Genomic DNA, 16,324 nt, shown 5'->3' with positions numbered 1-16,324 from the left:
TTAAAATGATATATTACTTTATGTATTCTATAGGAATTGTACAATATATTTCCAATTCCTCCTTTATTGTTGTTTTGCTATACATTTTATTTTTACATATATTATGAGCCCTACAGTTAAACTCTTAATTACCTTACCTTAGTCAAATATCTCCTAAATTGATTAAAAACAAGGAAAAATATCTTTTATACTTAGGTTCATTTTTACCATTTACAGTGCTTTTCATTTGTTTGTGCAATCCAAGTTTTTATCTAGTAATAATACTTCTGCCTGAAAAATTTTGATTTAACATTCGTGGTGGTACACATCTATTGCCATTGAGTTCTCTCAGTTTTTGTTGTATACACAAGTCTTAACTTCACCCTGATTTTTGAACAATATTTTCACTACACATAGTATTGTGGGTTGACTGTGCTTTTTTTCCTTGCCAGTACTTTAAATATGCTCCATGACCGTGAAAAGATCAGTGGTTGTCAGGGCTTTGGGAGGTGGGAAGAGAGGGAGGGATGAACAGGGGAAACAGGGAATTTTTAGGGTGAGGAAACTATTCTTAATAAAACAAATGGTGGATACATGTCATCAGGCTTGTGTCAATACAATACAAAGAGTAAACCTTAATGTAGAGTATGGACTACAGTTAATGTAGTCCATAGTTTACATTGTTAATATATATTAATAAGGTACATTATGTAATAATTATAACTACATTATTATATTACAATAAGCATTTGTAACAGTTGTTTAACACTAATGCAAGATGTATGTTAATAATAGAGAAAACTGGGGCGCCTGGGTGGTTCAGTCGTTAAGCATCTGCCTTCGGCTCAGGTCATGATCCCAGGGTCCTGGGATCAAGCCCCGCATCGGGCTACCTGCTCGGTGGGAAGCCTGCTTCTCCCTCTCCCTCTCCCCCTACTTGTGTTCCCTCTCTCACTGTCTCTCTCTCTCTGTCAAATAAATAAATAAAATCTTTAAAAAAGAATAATAGAGAAAACTGGATGTGGAGTTGGAGGGTGAAGTGGGGAGTGGGTGGGTATATGGAGCTCTATGTACTTCCTCTTAATTGTGTAAATCTAAAATTACTAACAAAAATAAAGTCAGTTAATGATTTTTTAAAATACATCACTCTGTTGTTGGTCTTGCATGGTTTTGGAAGAGAAGTCTGATGTAATTCTTTTTTTGTTTGTTTATATATGTTGCATCTTTTTTTCTTTTTGCTAGCTGCCTTCAAGATTATTTTCTTTGCTTTAGAGCAGTTTACCTATGCTGTGTCTAGATTTTTGTGTGTGCATATGCCTGTGTGCATGCATGTTATTTTCATCTTGCTTACTTACAATACTTATTGGAGCTCCTTGGATCTGTGGTTTTATGTATTTCATTATTTTTGGAAAAGTATCTTCACATATTCTTATTTCTTGTTCTCTTTTTCTCGGACTCCACTTACCTATATGTTAGTTCGACTGATGGTATCCTACATGTCTGGGATTTATTCCCATTCTTTTTTTCTTTGCGTTTAATCCAGGAGAGAGGATTTGATTGATTCATCCAATCAACATCCAGCTTAGGGCATTCCTAATGTGTGTAGAATTTAGGACAAACCACATCAGAGGTCAGCGCTGGGTCAGGAGCCGTTCTTTGTCCAGTCATCTGTGGCAGTGCTCTCTGGTATCGAGCATGGTTGCCTACATCTGATTCTCTTAGTAGGCATCAGAGGCAAGATTTCTGATAGAGGTCATAGGTACGGCCAGCATCCCAAGGATGGCAGACGCCTGTCCAATACAGTTTACAAGGGAGAGCAAAGCAGGAAAAGTAAAATCATACTTTGGGAAAGGGAAATCAAGATATTTTCATGCTCTTGCCCTAAAGCACAGAAATATTGTACAGAAGCTCATTCATCCTCTGGGTGTCCGTAAGTTCATGGGAGGTAGTTACTTCCATTTGACCTAAAATTTATATGAAGGATAGGAGTTACCTCTGAGGAGGCAGAGGAAAATTTAAATGACACCTACAATCAAGTACTTAGTAATATACTGAAAATTAGCTAGCAGGTCTAGGTTCCTATTACAACAGTATCACACATCACACCAAAACTACACTTGTCTGAAGTTAGCACATAGAAAACGGTTTTTAAGGAATATACTAATTAATCCCCTCTGCTGAAGAGTAATTGTGGGGGAAGACAATCCTTTATTAACTCTAGTGAGCCTTGTCCCTTTCTGATTACTGCTCCTACTTGTAATTGACTTGAACTAGTTCATGGACTGAGGCAATATTCAGTGTGAGAACAGAAAATGAAAAAGGACAATGGAATAAGACTTCCATGGCTAAAGTAGTAGTTCTCTAACCCACCAGCTCTGTGACCCTGTCAGTGACAGAATCATTCTGGAGCATGGACTGATCAGCTGGAGCCTCTGCTGTGCTCATTCTTGAATTCATATGCTTTCAGGCACATACAATGGATGTGTGGAGAGGCCCTCAGAACCCTCTGGAAGAGAATGTTTCCTAGGGGAAGAGGGAGTCTGGGTTAGAATCTTGCTCAGACCCCAGTGATCTGAAAGGAATAGCAATGCTGAGGGCAGCATCTCAAAGAGAGGCCTTTCCAAAACTTCTGTAAAACCGTAGTGTCACAGGGTGATTATTTAGGACCCATGTAAGCGAGAGCATGTAGCTCAGAGAGGGAGCTGAGATAAATTCTCCTCACTTCCCCAGAAAAGCTTTGGCGTACTGTGGGCTCTGAAGAAGAGAGCACATCTTGGGCATCTGTGCACCTCCTCCGCCCCTGGCAAGCGCAGCTCTCATGGACGAGACCCAGCAGTGCTCTGGGCCCTGGCTCTTTCTGTGGGCATTCTTTTGGGAGTTATTTCCTGTTAGCCTAGTCATTTGTTAGTCATTTGTTTTTCTTTTGAGACTTTGCACCTTTTAGGAGACAGGCTTTCTAGAAAATGTCTACACATTCTTTTGCAGAGCCATTTCTATTTCTTGAGTTATTGCAGAGCTTACAAATTACTTTGGGGATTTTCTTATGTGGATAGATCGGCATGAAATAGGAAGTGGTAAAGAAGTGAATGATTCTGTTCCTTCAGTCCATCTGCCCCTGGTACTTAGAACCACCCTCTCGTGTTGGTGCTATGAGGGGGTAGAACCTCAATCTATGGAGTTTAATTTATTTCTACTGAGCTACAGTTATGGAGATAAATTTACCAAGAACCAGTTTACAAATTATGGGAAATAATTTGATATTTTTACATCTAATTCTGCATTTCAGGGTTGCCCTCAAGAGTGATTCATGAGATGTTCAGTATTGACTACAGGAATGCTTTTTTTGAAAAATAATAATCCTAGTTAGTGTTTAGCTAGCACTTTACATAGCTTGCCTTATATAATCCTTGAAAAATCCCCATCAGGTATTATTATTATCCCCATTCTATAGCAGCAGAGGCCTTAGTTACAGGGGAAGGTCCATAATTTGTACATGGTCGAACAGTTAACATTGGGTTGGGCCAGAATTCCAAGTTGCTCTCCATCTTTCTGCCGTCTTGCTTTCAAATAGTGAAGAAAATGCCACTGGTGGACAGCCAAGCTTGAAAGCCAAGAGACTGGTTCATGAATCACAGTGGGGACGAATGGCCAGGACAAGAAAACCCACGGCCCATGAAGTATAAGCACATGAGACTGACTGATTCACGCATGTGGGAGCCCTGAATATCTAACACTGTGAAGAGGATGACTCCTGGAAAACTGGGCTGCACATAGGAAATGTAAGACATTATTAATGTTGCATATCAGTTAGTAGGCCCATCTCTGTGAAGTGACAGTCGTGGATGCAGACCATTTCCTTTGAATTCTTACTCTTTTTTTTTTTTTTTTTTTTTTTTTAAGTAGAGTCCATGCCCAGCGTGGAGCCTAATGTAGGGCTTGAACTCATGACCCTGAGATTAAGACCTGAGCTGAGATCAAGAGTCGAACCCTTAACTGACTGAGCCACCCAGGTGCCCCTGAATTCTTATTCTTATCAATTCTTGTCCCCATCCAATAATTTGGAAGGGAATCTGGATCTACAAATTGTTCCACAACCATAGAATCATAAATTCAGAATGCCGATTTCATGAAGAAATAAGATTTCTCAAGTTGGTTTAGGGCAGTGTTGCTTTTAATTTCATATCAGAAAGCCTACCTAAGTTTGTCTTGGGGCTCAGATGCCTAAGGGACTGGTAGAGCAGGCTGGCTGGGCTCACCCAGCATGGAGAACTGAGACCCTTTTGAGACAGAAGTTTTGATTCAAGGGGGAATCTTCCGCCTTTGTAGGTTCCCCAGCAAATGGGAATAGAGCCCCAGAATCATCATTAGCAGCTGTATTGCAACCCAGTGTTTACCTGCAGGCTGGGCTCACTGTGCGATGGGGTCGTGTGGCTGTTCTCTGGAAACGTCGCCCTTTGGGTCTCCTACTTAGAATTCATGAATCATCGGGGGCACCTGAGAGAGGCTTTGGACTCCGAGGAACCAGTCAGTAGTATTGTTGAGGCTTACAAAGAGAGAATCCTCAGAAAATAAATTGGAAAATTACAATAAAGGGACAGTTGTACTGTTCAATTAGTCCCTGAAGAGGTTGGTTTCTAAAGGACACAACCTTTAAATCCATACACAGTGTGGAATAGAGGAGCACTTGAGATTACTGGAGAACGGAGCCTACTCTCTCAGAAAATCTTTCGGCAACAGGTGTTACTTCTTTTTCTCTTTGGGACATCAAAAGGTCAGAGAAGCATGAAATTTTCCCTAATGCAGCTTAGCGGCTAATCGTACACAAAGAAATGAAATTTTGATGGAGTTGCGAACAAACGCCTGTTGGCACCTGTTTTTGCCATCTTGGTTTGTTTTTCTTCCCACAGCATTTTACACCTCCTAATTTAATTTGTGACCGGCCCCCTTCCTCCCAGCTGTTCAGGCCTAGAAAGCACACACGCATTCACATGGGTTCCTGGAGCTTAACGCAGCACAGAGATTGAGCCAAGAGCACTGGCCAAGTCCTACGCAGGTCTTGGGGCCCAGCAATCCTGCTGCCTTTATCCCCCTGTGCGCTTGTAACTGGAGACTAGAGGTCTGATATGGAGTCTGCGAAGTTCAAAAGCTGTCAGAAAGTCTATCCCATCCAAGCGGGGCTTTCTAGAGGATTAAAGGGACCTCGGGTCACGGAGTGGCCTGTGCAGGAGCTTTGTGGTACGAAAAGTGACTTTGGCTGGAATAAACCCTGTGGAATTCTCACCAGATGCCCAAGTCAAGCTGCCCTTGGCGCCGTGGCCTCTGGGGAGTACGTGCAGATCCTGGAAGCCAAAAGCAGACGCACACACCAAGTCAGGAGTCTAGAGAGTTGGAACGTTTGACTGCGGTCCTGCACTTGTACGCGCTGCCAAGGACGTGTGCATGGACAGAGGTGGTATACCTTCTCTCTGGGGCTGCCGACAGTGTGAATTCAATCCCAGTCCTCATGCCTGCTGTTTTCCAAAGAGTGGAGCCCACGGAATGCTAGGAATTCGAAAACCGCCTCAGGGGATTGTCACAATATCTTTGTCACCAGGGACCGTGTTTCTCGAGATGGGGCTGCTCCTGAAGCCTCATGGTAAACCACCGTTTGCTACTTCTGCAACTTCCCCAGGACAGTGAGGGATGTTGGCCATAACACGGTACATTAAAAGGCCATAAATTTATCTGTGAGGCTGAAATAATATTTGAGTACAAAGGCAAAGCCTCTAGCTGCCTTGTAAATCAAAAACATCGTCCCAAAGGGACAAAATAAATCCCGAAAAAGTCCGAAATACATAAGAAAATTCAATTTGTGATAAAGAGGGCATCTCATATCAGAAGAGCAAAGAAGGCAGTTTAATAATGGGTGTTGTGAAAATAGTGAGCTCATTCATACCTCCACCTGTATATCACGATAAACTGAAAATTCATGAAAAATCCCACGTGTAAAAGAGACTGAAGGCACCAGAAGAAAACATTGGGAGAATTTCTTTGCATCCTTGAAGTGGGAAAGGTCTTTCTAATGATGGTTCAATATGCAAAAGCTATAAGATGAAAAATTAATTCAAGTACAGAAGATAAAAACAAATTATACCATAAGCACATCAAAAATCAAATGACAAACTGGGAAAAAATTTCTAACAACCAAAGGCTAAACTCCCAAAACTCAACGCTCTCCCAAAAACAATTTGAAAAAAGAGATTCATTTTAAATGTAAAGGCAGCGCATTATACACATTGTACATCTTGTCTTTCAGCTCAGTGACAACTTCTTTATACTTTTTCATTGTTCAGGGAATTTCTTTACCCAGCCAGTCCCCTATTGGTGTATATACGTATGGGGTTCCCCCCTCCCAAATCTTTTGCTTTAAATGATTTTTCATGAAAAAAGAATTGCAGTGTTCAAGAGCACAGACTATGAAGTCGGGTTTCCTGTGGGTTCCAGTTTTGGCTATTATCAATTTCAAGTTACATAACTTTGACTTTGGGCCTCTGTTTTCTCATCTGTGTAATGGGTTTGAAGTCAGTACCAGCGACACGAGATTGTAGTGAGGATCCAGTGTGTTACCATACAGGTAAAGGCTTTGGAGTGGTACCTGGCCCATCATCACTGCCCTGGGGGTGTTCATCATCGTTATTATTACTGTATGCCAAACAATATACATTTTACTGGCTTTGTAACCCTCTGGTTTTATAATGTTTAGGACTCATAGTAAGAGAGACAAAGCTTCAGGGAAAGGTGCTGTTTTCTCAAGTAAAAATGTGGGATCCCACGGTGAGGGAATAAGTCTATTACTTGCTGTTTCTTACTTTCTAGTGAAGAGCTGCTTAGAAATGCAGCACGTCAGGCACCAGGCGTGCAAGTTCTGTGCTTGCATACCTGTGCCAGGGATTCTGCGGCAGCCGGTCCCAGGGTACAGACATTGCTTGCTTGTGTTTTGCATTCTCATTTATATTGTGAGTCTTTGGAACAAGTGAACTTGATTTTCAGTTCTTTTCAATGTCTTCCAAGTCCTGGACATATTCTCTTAGCACATTCTTGTTCATATTTTAATGCTGTTTAACGCTAATAACGAAAGAAGGAAGTTCTAATTCTACTTCAACATTTCTTGTTACCCTGGAAGATTGAGATTTGGTGGCCTGAAAGAAAGACCACAGGCTTCATAGTTGGTCAAATCTCAGCTCATCAATTACTAAATTTAGAAATGTTGGGAAAGTTACTAAACTGCTCTGAAAATAATCTAGCTCCTTTATCAAATCGGGATGTGAATACTTCACGCCCACAGTTATTCCAATGAATAGAGAGAATATTAAGGAGGGTGCTACCCAGCAGGTGTTCAGTCAATGGTAGATATTAGATGTGCTTAGAACAGATTTTTCCAGGGGATTCTCTTCTGGTTGTCTGATGCCCCCTCCTGGACAGTCCAGAACCTGGATTAAGCAAGAGTCTGTCTATTTGATCCAAATTAAAGGTTACATGAAGTTTCCAGAAGCAGTGTATCAGGAAGAGTCTGAAATCAATGCCAGATAACGAGTACAACCGAGAAGAAAATCCAGGAGAGAGGCACTGGGTAGACACCAGAGAAACAAGATAAGGGTAGAAGGCGGAACCCAGAATTATCTGAAGGATAATCTTAATTATGATAATTACTTTGTGCTGAGATTGACATGTTCAGAATTTGTATACATTATCTCAGTTAATCTTCGTTGAAATTCCACAGTACATAGGAGTAAATCTTCATGACTTTGGATTAGGCATCAGTACCCCAAACACAAGGAACCAAAGGAAAAAAAATAGATAAATTGGGCTTCATCAAAATTAAAAGTGTTGTCTTATATGTGGAACCTAAAAAACAACAACGAAAAAATCCAAACTCACAGAAAAAGCGATCAGAACTGTGGTTACCCGAGGCAGAGTATGGGGGGAGGGGAAATGGAGGAAGGTGGTCAAAAGATACAAACTTCCAGTTCTAAGATGAGTAAGTACTAGGGACATAATGACTCTAGCTAACACTGCTATACATAGAGAAGTTGTTAAGAGAATAAACCGCAAGAGTTCTCATCACAAGGAGACTTCGTTTTTCCTTTTTTCTTTTTTTCTTTCCTTTCTTTTTATTGTATCTGAGTGAGAAGATAGATGTTGGCTGAGCCTATTGTGGTAATCATTTCACAATATATGTAAATACCTTAAACCGATACGTGACGTAGGTCAATTATTTTTCAACAAAACTGGAAAAAATTAGAAGTATTTTGTTTCCAAGAGCACAATCAAGAAAGTGAAAAGACAACCCACAGGGAGAAATTATTTGCAAATCTTATACCTGACAAGAGGCTTGTATCCAGAATATATAAAGAATCCTTACAACTCACTAAAAAAATAGACAAAGTACTCAGTTAAAACATGGGCAAAAGATCTGAAGAGACATTGCTCCCAAGAAGATATAGAAGTAGCCAACAGCACATGAGAACATACTCTACATTATTATTAGTCATTAAGGAAATACAAATCAAAACCACAATAGGATGCCACTTTATATTCACAAGAATAACTTTAACAAAAAATACAAACAAGGATATGGAGAAATCCGAACCCTCATCCACTGCTGTGGAAATGTAAAATGGTGCAGTCACTTTGGAAAACAGTTTGGCGGTTCCTCAAAATGTTAAACATAGAGTTACCGAATGACCCAGCAACTCCACTCCTAGGTATACACCCAAGAGAAATGAAAACATATGTCCACACAAGCATTTGCTCACAAATGTTTGTATGGCAGCACTGTTCATAATAGCCCAAAGTTGGAAACAACACAAATGTCCATTACCTGATGAATGGATAAACAAAATGTGGCATAATTTTATGATGGAATATTATTTGGCAATAACAAGGAGTAAATATTGGTACATGCCACAACATGGATAAATCTTAAAAGCATGCTAGATGAAAGAAAATAGTCACAAAAGGCCACATAATGAATGATTCCATTTATGTGAAATGTTCCCAGTAGGGAAATCTATAGAAACAGAAAATAGATTAGTGTGATCAGGAATGAAAGGAAGACAGGGAGATGAGGAGTGAATGCTAATGGGTATGGAGTTCCTTTTTGGGGTGATGAAAACATTCTGAAATTAGTGGTGATGGTTGCATAACTCTGAATATACTGAAAAGCATGGAATTGCATTCTTTAAATGTGTGAATTGTATCATATGTGAATTAAATCTCAATAAAACTTTTAATAGATGTAAATTCAAAAAATCTTATGAAGTTGGTATTATTTCCACTTAACAGATAAAGTAACCGAGGATTGCAGAAAGCCAAATGCACTAGTGATGGAGCCAGAATTCAAAGGCAGTCTGTCATCTCCACAACCTGGATTCTTGGCCAGAATGTGCTGATGCTATAAGGACCTCCTGGGCTGGGGAGAGACCCTGAAGTGACTTTTATAAGGGACCTTTGGTCGTAGACCTGCCAGAGGAGGAGCCCTTGCTTACTGGTCAGCCCTGGTTTCTCAAGTCCATTGTCCTGACGGGGTTCTGGCTCATGACTTCATGGAGGAGTGATCTCAGGATGCTGAGATGACTCACTGGTTGCTAAGATTTTGACAAGACGAACGAGGTCTAGGGCACAGAAGGCTTTGTTCCTTTGCACAGCACATTCACTGGGATATGCTGAGTCCAGATACTCTGAACTTGGGTGTGTTTCAGCATCACCGGAGAATCTTGCTGAAAAGGCAAAAATCCAGGCTCTACCCCGGACAGACTGAATTAAAAAGTGAACATCTCTGCCTGGTGAGAGTTGGCAGCTGAGTGAGATAAGGACAGAAAATCTGGTCACAGCAGAGAGGCTCTTGTAAATCGGCGTCGCTACCTACAAAGCTCCAGAGAAGGCAGTTGCGATTCCGGCCCCATAGGCGCCGCTGGGGGCAGAGAGCTGCTGAAGCGGAACCCCAGCGGTTGTGGGAGGAGCTCGACGGGGAGGCCTTGCTCAAGTTGCAAACTACAAGGGGGTCCGAGGAGCGAAACTTCCATTTTGAGAGATCCAATATATGTTTTGACTATCTTGATAAAAAATCCACCATTTGTCTTCCTTTGAAAGCCACTCAAATAATCAAGAAAAACATGAAGTTTTGAGTAGAATTCATCCCACACTTTCTATCATGGAAAACCATTGTTTTATACTTTGACGAACACAATCCCAGAGATGATAAGACTCTGAGCCTCCGTACATGTAGACAGAGTCGTTTACAATTTCACGTATATGGGATAACACAGTCAATACGTGATATCTTATAAACCTGATAACAGTATTTTGGGGACCTCCATGCTTTAGGGAGAAAAGACTTCATCTTTAAAGAAAGAAAAACAGCTTGGGTTTGGTTTCTACAGTTTTCAAACAGTCACCTTCTTATATGAAAAATAAAAACAGTCCTAATCCTAAAGTACATATCCCAAATCAACAGATCACAAATTTTTTATTGCTGTTTATGTCAGTACCTTTTTTTCCTTTGTGAATTGCAAAGCTAATAAGGAAATAGATGAAAATAAACAGTTCATTTCTTCCATAAATATTTAGCAGTGCAAGAAATATAATGGTTGTCAAAAAATTTTATGAGTGCTTTCTAGATGCTTGAATGTGTACAGGTCCTTGGAAATGAAAGTTGAGATGTTTGAGAGTTTATAACTTTTAAGTTAATTCTTTCACATGTAGAAAAAATACTAGTTTTTTTCGCTCTATGTAAAGAAATTCTAGTGGGGCAAGAATCATTTTAGAAGCTGTTCCATAAACTTCATTGTACTTTGTAATAAACACACATTGAAAATGTCCCAATAAATGTTCACTGACAAATTCTAAAAGTTTTCAAAACCAAACTTTATGTTCCAATAATCATTCTTCCTATCTTCAGGGAATTCAACAGAATATTTTCAGCTTTTATGCTGGCGGATGTCTCCATGGGACTGGAATTCTCGATTCTAACCCAGAGCAAGAGGTAAATTAATCTAGAAAATAAATTAGGTGGAAGAAATTTAGTTTTGAAACATTTCAGGTTTTATTTTCTATGGCATGAGAGCTGGTCCTGAAAACATGAGCTGTTTCTCAAGAGAAATTTTTAGCTTGATCTACAGAAGAAAGAGCAAATCTTTTGTTGTTGTTGTTTATTTAAAAAATTTTTTTTTTTTAAATTCCAGTATAATTAACATACAGTGTTATATTTGTTTCAGGTGTACAATATCGTGATTCAATAGTTCTATACATTGTTCGTTGCTCGTCATTGTGCTCTCAATCCCCTTCACCTGATTTAGCCATCCCCCCACCTTCCTTCCAGTAACCCCCCAGTGTGTTCTCTATTTTTAGGAGTCTGCTTTTTTGTCTCTTTTTTCCTTTTTTTCATTTGTTTTGTGTCTTTTTTTTTTTTTTAAAGATTTTATTTACTTATTTGACAGAGAGACACAGCGAGAGAGGGAACACAAGCAGGGGGAGTGGGAGAGGGAGAAGCAGGCTTCCTGATGAGCAGAGAGCCCGATGCGGGGCTCCATCCCAGAACCCTGGGATCATGACCTGAGCTGAAGGAAGACGCTTTACGACTGAGCCACCCAGGCGCCCCTGTTTTATGTCTTAAAGTCCACACGTGAGTGAAATCATATAGTGGGAAAGAGCATATCTTTTTTATTCACAGCTAAATGTAGTATTACTAAGGATTAAGGAAACATCTGGAACAAACAGAAATCTCATGATAAATGATAGCACATTTAAATATAAAGATGTGTATTTGACACTTTTTTTCTTCACATATATCCGCCTTCACCCACTGTTGGTATGAATCCATATTCTTTTTTTAGAGGTGTATTCCTCCCTCTAGAAAATACTAAAATTCTCTTGGGATATCCATAAATAAGCAAAAAATTCTTTTTAATTTCAAGGGATTTTGCACATAAGATAACTTTTCAGCTTGTTACCACTTCTATCTTTGTAACTGGACAGCTTGATAAAAGTGAAAATTAAACTTTTTAAAAAAAGCATACAAATACCAATCACTTATTAAAACCTTTTCCTTTTTATATGCCCTAAGAAACTATATCTGCTTCCAGAGTCTGCTGATCCAGAGCATACAGGGTCCATTTTTTTCTTTTCTGAACCTGATGGCAATGCCTGGGTTGGGGGCGGGAGGCGGGAATAAACACTTCATAGGTTTTGAGGGGTTAATGCTAGGAGTTCAGCTATGTAGTGGATCACTTGCTTTTAGCAAAGCCAGGGACTGACTAACCAATTATCACTTGTAGGTAGTGACAGAGCAAAGAAACCAAAGACAGAAAACACTGCAAAATAAAAGTGTCAAGAGACATTAACAGTGCTGTGCCTGCCCTACTTTCCTTCCAAAGCAGTGTCAGGAAAGGGACACCCGGGTGGCTCTGTTGGTTAAGCATCTGCCTTTGGCGCAGGTCATGATCCCAGAATCCTGGGATCGAGCCCCGCATTGGGCTCCTTGCTCAGTGGGGAGCCTGCTTCTCCCTCTCCCTCTGCCTCTCCCCCTGCTTGTGCTCTCTCTCTCTCTCTGACAAATAAATAGATAAAATCTTAAAAAAAAAAAAAAAAAAACCAAAACTAATGCTGCCACTTATAAAGGGCCCGCTGCCAAGTCTTTAAAAAAAAAAAAAAGCACAATGTCAGGATAAACTTCAGAGGGCCTTTTCGGACTGGCACACAGATGTGGACTCCCCAGTTAGACAGAAACTCCTGCTTATGGTGAAAGGATTCTTGGGTTTTCCTTTGAATGTTGCAATCTCTGTGCCACCAGACACCGAGGCGCCGCGAGCTTGCAGCTTGACTGCCCTTCACATGGATGGGAATGTTGAGATAAATTAATTGGAGCCCCAAGTGGGGGTAGTCAGCTTTTATGGATGCCCACTTATTTAGAGAGAGATTCTTGCTCTTTCAGGAAAATGCCAGGCTAAATTCATGGGATCCTTGGTAAAGGCATCTGCATAGGTCACTGAATTGCACTCAAAAGGAATAGGGAGCACCATGGCTGGTTCATATAGCCTCGCTGGGGACTTTACTTCCATTTGAGATTCTGGCCAAAGGCAGATGACTCACCTAAGGAAGTGTGGGTCACTCCTGAGAGAAGCAGACATTGTTTGGAAATAGCACTGGGAGACTGAAGCTATGTGAATGGGACCCGCTGTTTCCACTTGTCTGTGACCCAGCAGCAGAAGCCTAAGTAGGAGCCGTGGTAGGAATTACAAAGGGCACAGAGGTTTCTCTGCAGTTTGAGAACCACTAGGCCACTATGCAGATGTGCCTCCCCAAGCGACTACCATTAGATAATAAACATTACCCAGATCTCTTATTTAGATTGACTGAAATGGAAGGCCTTTCAGAGGCCACCCAACATATACATTTCAGTGCAAAAAAAAAAAAAAAAAAGAGTACAGTTATGTATTGTGAAAAACATAGTATATATATTAAAATAAAGAGGTTGAAGTCCTAGCTCTCACTAACTAGACTTGTGACCAGGCAATTTAATCTCTTTGTGTCTCATTTACCCTTTAAGAAATTAATATAAAAGTAGATAAGAATACAATTTTCAAATTACAAACATTGTTATCATCAACACTGTGATTGCCCTATTAATCTGAGACAATAGAATCTTTGGTATCTTTCAGGCGTTCTAAAGTATTGGTTATTACATCTTAATACCATATGGCAACATGGGATCTTGAATTAGTCCCTGAATGGAAATACCTTTATTGGATCACTGTTAAAGCTTGAGATCCTGAAAGGATGAGAGTCAAAAAGACACTTGATACCCTGAGAGAAGCAGGCAGAGCTGAGGAAGCCCTCTGTGAAGAAGTGTATTTGTGGGTCCTGTTGCACATTATTGTTAGAGTAGAAAAGTTACTACTCTATCCCAAAGCTTTCTGAGCTCACCTGGAGAAGCTAAAACAACAGGACTGATCCTTGCCTTCTGACAATAGTAGAGTAGTTAACTGGAGATGAACCCTCCCCTTGAGTGTATCTAGACACGCGAGACAAAAGAAACAAACATTGGTTTTAAGACCTTAGATTACTACCGAGGCAATCGGAAATCGAGGCACAAAAGTCCCAGAGAGAAGGGGAGTGCACTGAGGTGTGTACCTTCCCCCTCAGAACATTGGTGACACCAGTGGGAGGTGACACCGAACGAAGAGGTTTCAAAGTCAAGCAGCTGCTGCTAAAAAAAACTGGGGAGAGCTTTGAGCTATCTCACAAGGGCAGAGAGAAAAAGAAAGGATTTCAGGTCCCACCAAAGAGTGGGAACACCAAAACACTCACACTTTCAGTAGGGTCAGAAGGGCCTATACCCTGGGAGTAAGGGCAAATTACAAAAAATACCAGCCTTTATAAAGACTGAAACCCAGTTTTGAAATAGGTAAAGCCCAGATTAGATTAAGGCGATCTGCCAATACTGTAACTACCCATCTCCCCTCCCCTCTGCCTGAAGTAAAATAAATCCTCTCTGGAGGAATAAAACATCAACCAGAGACTCAAATTATCTCTAGATTCTGCCATTGCATTCATTCATTTTATTATGCAGGAAAATACAAACAGATAACTAAAAACACAAAAGATGTACTAGAAATCAATAGGCCACTCAGTTATTGGAGTTTTCCAACACAGACTTTAAAATGACTATAAATGTTGTTTCAATAAAATAGATAAAATGAAGAATTTCATCAAACACTAAAATTTCTAGAACATAACATAAAAATTCAAGCACTGAAAAATAACTCTATGGCTGAGTTTAACAGGTTAGATATCTCACAGGATTGGTGAGCAGAAAGATAAATTAGAAGAAAATAGACAGATGAAGAGGAAAAAAATGGAAGATACATGACCCAGTGAAAAGGTCTAACATTCACGTAGCAGTAGTCTCCAAAATAGAGAATAGAATGGGACAAAAGCAAATATTTGAAAATATTTGAAATACTCAACACCCAGAAAACAAATAATCCAATTAAAATGGGCAGAGGATCTGAATAGGCATTTTTCCAAGAATGACATACAGATGGCCAACAGACACATGAAAAGATGCTCAACATCACTCAGCATCAGGGAAATGCAAATCAAAACCACAATGAGATACTACCTGACACCTGTCAGAATGATTAAAATCAACACCACAAGAAATAAGTGTTGGTGAGGATATGGAGAAAAAGGAACCCTCATGCACTGTTGGTGGGAATGCAAACTGGTACAGCCACTGTGGAAAACAGTAGGGAGTTTCTTTAAAAATTTAAAATAGAATTATCCTAGATTCAGTATTTATGCAAAGAAAATGAAAACACGGGACGCCTGGGTGGCTCAGTCATTAAGCGTCTGCCTTCGGCTCGGGTCGTGATCCCAGGGTCCTGGGATCGAGTCCCGCATCGGGCTCCCTGCTCCGCGGGAAGCCTGCTTCTCCCTCTGCCTCTGTCTCTCTCTCTGTCTCTCATGAATAAATAAATAAAATCTTTAAAAAAAAGAAAAGAAAAGAAAATGAAAATACTTATTCGAAAAGATGTATGCACCCTTATGTTTATTGCAGCATTAGTTATGATAGCCAAGGTATGGAAGTAACCCAAATGTCCATCCATAGATTAATGCATAAAGAAAACGCATAAAAGGAACTCTTGGGAGGCTCAGTTGGTTAAGCTGGTTAAGTTGGGCTCAGGGCATTATCTCACAGGGTCCAGGGATCGAGCCCCACATCGGGCTCCCTGCTCATCGGGGAGTCTGCTTGTCCCTTTCCCTCTCCCTTTGCCCCACCTCCTCCTCATGCTCTCTCTCTCTCAAATGAATAAATAAAATCTTCAAAAAAGAAAAAAAAGAAAATGCATAAATAGCAATGAGATCTTGCCATTTGGAATAACATGGATGGACTTAGAGAGTATAATGCTCAATGAAATAAGTCAGTCAAGGAAAAACAAATACCATATGATTTCACTCATATGTCCAGTTTAAAAAGCAAAAAAAAAAAAACCCAAAAAACCCAAAACAAACAAAAAAGAGACCAACAAAAAACCCCAGGCTCTAAGCACAGAGAACAAACTGGTGGTTGCCAGAGAAGAGTTGAGTGGGGGGAAGGGTGAAACAGATAGAGGATCAGAAGTACACTTATCTGGAGGAGGATTGAACAGTATATAGAAATGCTGAATCATTATATTGTACACTGTATTGTATATTGAAATTATTATAACACTGTATGTTAATTATACTTCAATAAAAAAGGGGAAAAGACTAAACTGTTCTAAAGACTAAAAAACAAAACAAATGTATTTGCAATAAAACAAAG

This window comes from Neomonachus schauinslandi, chromosome 12 (genome assembly GCF_002201575.2).
Source record: "Neomonachus schauinslandi chromosome 12, ASM220157v2, whole genome shotgun sequence".
Classification (NCBI taxonomy): domain Eukaryota; kingdom Metazoa; phylum Chordata; class Mammalia; order Carnivora; family Phocidae; genus Neomonachus; species Neomonachus schauinslandi.
Note: the sequence above shows the minus strand (reverse complement) of the source record.